Below are 7,472 nucleotides of genomic sequence, written 5' to 3'. Positions count from 1 at the left end.
AAAAAAAATAAAACACATTTATTCATCACATTTTAAAATTCCTTCAAGCTCTCAATCTCAATAATGACGGATCTCCAAGGTCAATCTAAAGCTTTTATATTTCATCCCTAGGTGCTAACCCTATCGGTCCATGGCCTAGTTTGACCAATTTGATGACAAATTTCACAAATGCCCTCCTACCTTTAAAACTCTACCTCTATCAATTTTTTTGATGTGACCGTTTATAAATTGACTACTTACGATGATTTTAGGATTTTATGAAAATTTGAAAAATGTCTCTATTGAAGAACAACATAAATGGAGTTTGCTGAGGTGGATCCCATGACATCAGGTTGGGCCATCAGGTTCTCTTTAAGTTTTTAAAAGAATTCAATTAAAATTAATTTTTCAATTAATCACTTCTCAACAATCACATCACTTATTTTATTAATAAAAATACTAAAATACATTCTTTTTTAAATTATTATTTTTTATTTTATTTATATATATATAAATACTTTTAAATCTTTTTATCAAAAATAATAATTAGTTCCTCAAAATCATCAATAATCATTATTTTTTTTCCTCTAAATTTAAAAAAATAATAATAATAATCCCAACAAGACCTTAGTTATAAATAATTGGGCAACATCTGGCGTCGACTACTAATTGTACGCGTGCATTGGCTTCTCCAAACAAGTGATTAACATGAGCTTCCCTCTTTAATTAAATGCATTGTTTTTTCTTTTCATATTCCTTAGACATGCCTGATCTGTTACTTCTGTAAATTATCGTGAGTTGATTGTTTTGACCTAGTTAACTTAATAGCTTATTTGATTGGAGAGTTTTGGTCTAGTTGATCAGGTCCTTCATCTTCATCTTCATCCTAATCCTCGTCCTCGTCCTCGTCCTCGTCCTCGTCCTCGTCCTCGTCCTCGTCCTCGTCCTCGTCCTCGTCCTCGTCCTCGTCCTCGTCCTAGTCCTAGTCCTAGTCCTAGTCCTAATCCTAGTCCTAGTCCTAGTCCTAGTCCTCGTCCAGTTGAGTTAGTACTTTATTATTATTATTTTTCTACAAAATAAATAAACCTATTTTAATACCAATATATATATATATATATATATATATATATAATTTATTTATTTAATTTGGTTTATTTAATTTGTCTATTTATTTATATATTTTATTTTATTTACAAAGTCCGTAATTTAATTATTTTAGAATTCAATTAATACAACATTGTTTTTTAAATTAATTATTTATTTTATTCTCAATCAATTAGCCCGTTTATTGTACAAAATAATTTTGTTGACTCGAAATAAATTAATATTAAAATTTGATAAATATTAGTGTTTACAAATCTATGAATATACGTTTATGCAAGTCCTTATAAAGTTACAATTTACTATGCACATTATATTAGTATCTAAATGTATGCTTTTATTTTGATTATCAATAAAATTATTTATTTAGTTGTATTTAATTTTCTAAATTATATAAATGTTTTTGGGGTAAACCATTTAGTACTACTTGCTACTTGGTAAATAGATCCCCTTAGGAGCTCTAGGTTTGAAGACTCTAATAGAGATGTGGAGTGGAGTTAAGTCAATTCAAGTTACAAGTTATTGAGAATATTTGGATGTGAAGCTTAATATCATGTTAAGAAATGAAAGCTAGATCCAAGAGTAAAGAATAAGATTTTCCTTGGATATAAAGAAGACATCAAGGGACATAAAATATGGACTTTACAAGGGGTTGGAAAGGTGATTATCTCAAGAGATGTGCAATTCAATGAGGTTTCCATGATGGTTAATATCGAATCAACCTCAAGAGAGATTTGGATGAAGAGTTTGTGGAGAATGCAACTCCATTTGACAATGACGAAGAAGGCCTAATGAGGAATTAAATGGAGAAATAATAGAGGATCCATGTGAAGTTCCAACCACACCATCTAGGTGTGACCCTATTCATTAAATGAGCCATAAACATATTGACTACTTCTCAAGAAATGACGATGAATAAGATGACAAAGTTGAGGGGAGTTTATTCCTAAAAGTAGGAGTAGAAGACCTACACATGCAGTTGAAAGGTATCTTAATTTCCTATGCCTTAATAATAGTTAATGGTGAAGAAGAGGAGCATCTTCTTATGGAGAGTTATTACCTCCAAGTAATGTAGTTCTTGGAAAGTGAGAATTCAAAAGGAATTGGGAAATCTTGAGAGGAATAATACATGTTAGTTAGCGGACTTACCTAAAGGAAAAATTATAGTGAGTTGCAAGTGGGTATTCAAGAAGAAGCTAAATGTGGATGCAATTGGGAACCCTAGTTACAAAGCTAGGGTGGTGGCTAAAGGGTTCACACAAAGAGAAGGTATTGACTACAATGGAATCTTCTCCCCTATGGTGAAATATAATTCTATTAGAGTCTTGATAGCTCTAAGTTGTTTTCTAGGCTTGGAGCTTGAGAAAATGGATGTCAAAATTGCTTTCTTGCATTGAGAGCTAGAATAAACCCTTTATATGAGACAACCCGAGGGTTCCATTAATAAAGGTGATGAGAACAATGTATATCTTCTAAAGAAATATTTTTATGGGCTTAAACAATCACCTAAGTAGTGATATAAAAGATTTAATAGTTTCATGTTAAGTAATTCATTTAAGAGAAGCAATTATGATTGTTGTGTGTACATGAAAGATGTTAATCATGTGAAAGATGAGAAAGTTGCACACAATTTTTTTTCTTATATGTGGATGATATGTTAATTGTTAGAAATGACACGTAGGCTATTGATGATGTTAAGAGATTTCTAGGAAATGAATTTGATATGAAAGATTTGGGAAAGTCTATGAAGCTATTGAGAATGGAAATCAAGAGAGACATGGAAAGGGCTTGTTGCATATTGGGCAACTTGGCTACTTGAAAAATGTATTGTCTATGTTAGGATCAGGATCGCCCTTGGAGGACCGGGGTCCGGCTTTCGAGGGAGAACGCTTAACAACACAACACACACTGATAATAGTCCGGTTAGAGACTAGAGAAGGAGTTTAATCTCATATGTCACCCCTTCTTCTCAAACAATGAGAAGGATATTTACTAACTGGAATATTACAACACTCACACAATGCCGATCAAGTCTTATTTACTGCTCGTTGGTTACACCACTCACAATGATGTAATACAATACTTTTTTACTCAATGGTAAAATACACACACAATGCAAGAACACTTTCGGAGATTTCAATCACTATTCAAGGTCGAGCGTAAGATTTTATGTTACTGTTACTTCTCTCTTGTATATGAACTTTTTCGTGGTAATTTCACGCGTATGTTTCTTTGGCACCAAGAGTTTCTATTTATAAGAAAATATGACAACGACCATAATTTTCTCTCTCCGCTGGATTGGTCATCTGAAGCTGCGCCGGTCAGGTTTAGGTGGCGTGCACGCTTTGCCATTTTGGACACTTGGCAACCATGCACTTAGGCCGGTTTGCATTTTGGACAAATGGCATACATGCACTAGGTCGGTCGTCTGAATCAGATGTTGCTTGTAGATTTAGATAAACAATTCATCATTGTTTTCGTTGCATTCTTCTGATCCGGATCTTTTCTTCTTGTATATTTCCGAGAAATCTCTATATCATCATATTACGTCATCTTCTCAGATTCATCACCTTTCAAAGTTTTACGTTTAAACTTTATGATCTTTAATAATGGAATGAGTCAGTCGGATGATGACGCTTTTGCTAGTCGATCCGGTTGAAGGAGTTCAATCGGTTTCACAGATTATGGCTGCATCATTGAGGCATGTGCTTCAGTCGGTATGATGCGGCTTGATCTGTACCTGCACAGGAAAATTGAGATTGATTAAGTTCTTTGGCCGGTTAAAATTAATCTACTTAATTTTTCTAACAATTTCTCCCTTTTTGATTATTTAGAATAAATATTCAAAAATTGTAATGTGTGGCCGGTTTAAAAATTAACTTCCTTAATTTTTCTAACAATTTCTCCCTTTTTGATTATTTAGAATAAATATTCAAAACTTGTAATGTATGGCCGGTTTTAAAAAATAACTTCATTTGACCGGGTTTTGAAAAATATTTTTAACAATTTCTCCCTTTTTGATACTTTTCAAAGAAAAGTTTCAAAATACGTTGTTTTTATGAAAAGTAGTTTAAATATGTGTCGGAATATCCTAAGCTGTTTGAGAGATTTGATTTTTCAAACACTAGCTTCATAAACCATGAGAAAGTAAGTTAAAAGTCGAAATGATAAGTTCATAAGTTCAAAAAGAAATAAAATAAAAGTTGAATTAATAATAAACTATGGGTCGGATGATCCTCCCTTTTCTTTGTGCTTTGCCTCCTGCTCTGCTTGTCATTCTCTTTCTCTTTTATCTACGTCTATGCACCAACCGGTTAAGAGACTTGGTCTGTCGGAAGGGAAGCGGTTGAAGTTGAGGAAGCCACCTGTCTATTTGGCTGGTCGAGACGGGGGAATGGTTGATGTTCCATGACTTGTTGATAAGGCGGATGAGGTCGTTGAAACTTTCTTTTTCCTTGGTTGTAGAGGATGGTCATCCTCTTCTTCTTCGTCGGCGAGTGGTCTGTTTAGATGATCATCCGGTTATGGACCTTGAAGACCACTTTGTTCTACCCGATACATCAATTCGGTTATTTTCTTTCTTTTAGCCTGACGCCTTGTCACCATTCCTTCAGCTTGAGTTGGTTCGGTTTCTTTTTGTTTCGCCTTTTCTGTCTTATCAAGTTTATAGGCTACTCTGAAATCCTTTTCTTCGAGCTCTTTTCTCAACCGTTCTTGTTTTTCTTCTTCGGCTTGGAGTCGGAGGGTTGTTTCCGCATCGGATCGGATTTGGTCTTGAGTTTTAACCGCTTTTAACTTTGTCAGTTCCTCAATCTGAGCCGCCATAATTTGCATCATTTCTAGCAGCGGAGCGGTTGATGACTCAACTATTGCTTTAACCGATTCAATCAATTCAGCTTTGAGAGTGGTGGTTCTAGCTTCCGTGACGTTGTGTCATTCGCTCATTGAAGTGGCGACAGCATTGTCAATGATACCCTTAATATTTTCAGAGATGCATTCAATTTCCTGACTTGGTTGAGAATGAATCGACATTGCCTTTTTCAATTCCTTTTAACCGGTCGAATTCTTATCCTTGGAGACAGAGTAATGAATAGACTTGCTTGGGGAGATATGGCTGTCGGCTTTATCCTTATTTGACTGCGGATGAGATTCTTCTTGTCTGTCCATTTCCGTTTTTGATGATTCACCGATTTCAAAAATCGGCCTAATTTGGTAATCTTCTGGATGCAAAAGACAATCTTTTCATTTTCTTTTGATTCTTCCTTCATCCGTTCGATGTTGAGAATTATATCGTTTTTCACTTTGTTGAACCGTTCAATCATTTTCTTTTCAATCTCGGTTGGGTCCACTTGAACGTCATTTAATGCTTTATTCAACGCTTTCAGCTTAGCGTATTCATCGACCAGAGTTCCTCTTGCTAAAACCATTGAAACGACATCGTTTTCGCAAGATCGAAGGCTTCCTTTTCTATTATCAATAGTTCCGACCAGTATTTATTAGCGGTAAAGTCGGGAAACATGTGTGAGAATTTGGTTTCACTTCTGATTTTGCACCAAAAGTGATAAGGGCGGGATATTCCTTCGGCCGCCTCGTCCAGATGAATGAGTAGTTGTTGAAACATGGCTTCCACTTCCTGTTCAGAAACCGGAACGACTAATTCCGATAAGGTTTCGGGTTGCACTGGTCCTTGAAGAGTCGGACCGATTGAACCATTCTAAGACCCGTTACCTCCTTGCACTGGAGGGTCATCCTTAACCAATGCTTGTTTTTCTTTAGTACCCGGATTTGAACCTTTCGGTGTGATAGATTGGATAACTGGCCCTTCTTAAGCCGGTTTTGGGTTAGATCCGGTTGGGATAGAGTCTCCCACAACCGGACCGGATGTACTTTTTTCTTCATTATTACCCTCTCGCACCGGAGGGATTTCTTTTTCAGCATTGGCCGTTTCTTTGGCCGGATTGATTATGATCTGATTAGTTGCACCAACCTGACCAGTTTTCTCAGGAACACTTGTTACCTCGTCTTCAGTAGCACGATTGACATCTTGTAACACTTTATCTATGGCTTCCGAAGTTCTCAGCAATGTATTCTCTATCGTATTCCTAACAGATTTAAAGTGAATAGAGTGAATACTAACCTCTTCAGCCGGTGGAGGGGATGAGTAGACAAGAACCAGAATGTCAATATTTATAGGAGTGGGGTGTAATAGTGGATCGGATAACCGTGAGACTTGTTGGCTGCTTTCTTCACAACAGGCTTTTTGGTTTTTTGGGCCGGTCAATTGAGTCTCCCCTTTTTCTCTTGGACTCCGGTTTGTTTGGCCTTACCCTTCGGTTCGGCTTCTTTAGGATCTTCGCCTTCCGGGGCATCCGGTTCGACCTTCTTAGAAGCCTTGGTCGTTGAGTTCTTTTCTTAGCCGGTTTTATGATCCGGATCTTTACACTCTCAGCATCCATAATTTTAGAGTTAGAAAGATGTGTACCTTCACTAATTTGGATCTTTAGGTATTGCAGAATTTTCTCGATCGGCATGACGTAAGCTTGAACCCGATCTTTTGTCCCAGCAACTATATCACATAGTTGCTCGAATAATACACTGCCCCAATCAATTTTGTCACCACGGACTATACCCATCATCATCTCGAGTTTCAGCCCGGTCATGTTGTCGAAATTTCCTCCTTTTCCTTGTAGGGATTTGGAGACGATATCTAAAAGCCACCGGAACTCTGGCTTCAGTTTGTTCTTCCGGCTGGTGTGATTTACTAGGTCAGCCGCATCTTTCGAAATTGTTTGCCGAACCGCCGCAGAGTCGACTTTTGATAAACTAGTCCAGAAATCCCTTCCGTTATTTGGCAAACCGAGAGCTTTAGCAAACTTCTCCTCGGTGATCTCAAAAGAGGTGCCGCATACGGTGGCAGTTATGGTTCTTTTCGTCAAACTTGTCTGGCTGAAGAACTCCAACACTTCATCTTGATGAAGAACGAAAGGACCAGATAAGAACGTCTCCAAACCAGATTCCTTCAAAGATTCGATTAAGGCTTTGTATTCGCTGGTTCCATTTTCTTCGATGTCTTTGAAATGGATCTGCAAAATGTAAGTAAATAGTGCGTTATCTCGTCCCATGGTGATTTGATAGAGATATTGAAGAAGATTTTGAAAGATAAGAATGCAGAACTGCTTTGGAAATTTTTAGAGAGAGAGAGCGTGGATGAATAATGATTCAACTTCCGATTTATATAGGAGGCGGTTTCTTGACGGTTAAGAAACTGAAACGTCACTTAGTTCTTAGTTTTGGCGCAAAAGTTTCCCTCCAAAAGTTACTGCGGTAACTTTTGGCGGTAAATTAGAGTGGTAAATTTGAGCGTTAAACTAGGGACGATAAACTGTTGTTGG

The sequence above is a fragment of the Impatiens glandulifera genome, chromosome 1, assembly GCF_907164915.1.
Source record: "Impatiens glandulifera chromosome 1, dImpGla2.1, whole genome shotgun sequence".
NCBI classification, from domain to species: domain Eukaryota; kingdom Viridiplantae; phylum Streptophyta; class Magnoliopsida; order Ericales; family Balsaminaceae; genus Impatiens; species Impatiens glandulifera.
This window is presented reverse-complemented; position numbering follows the sequence as displayed.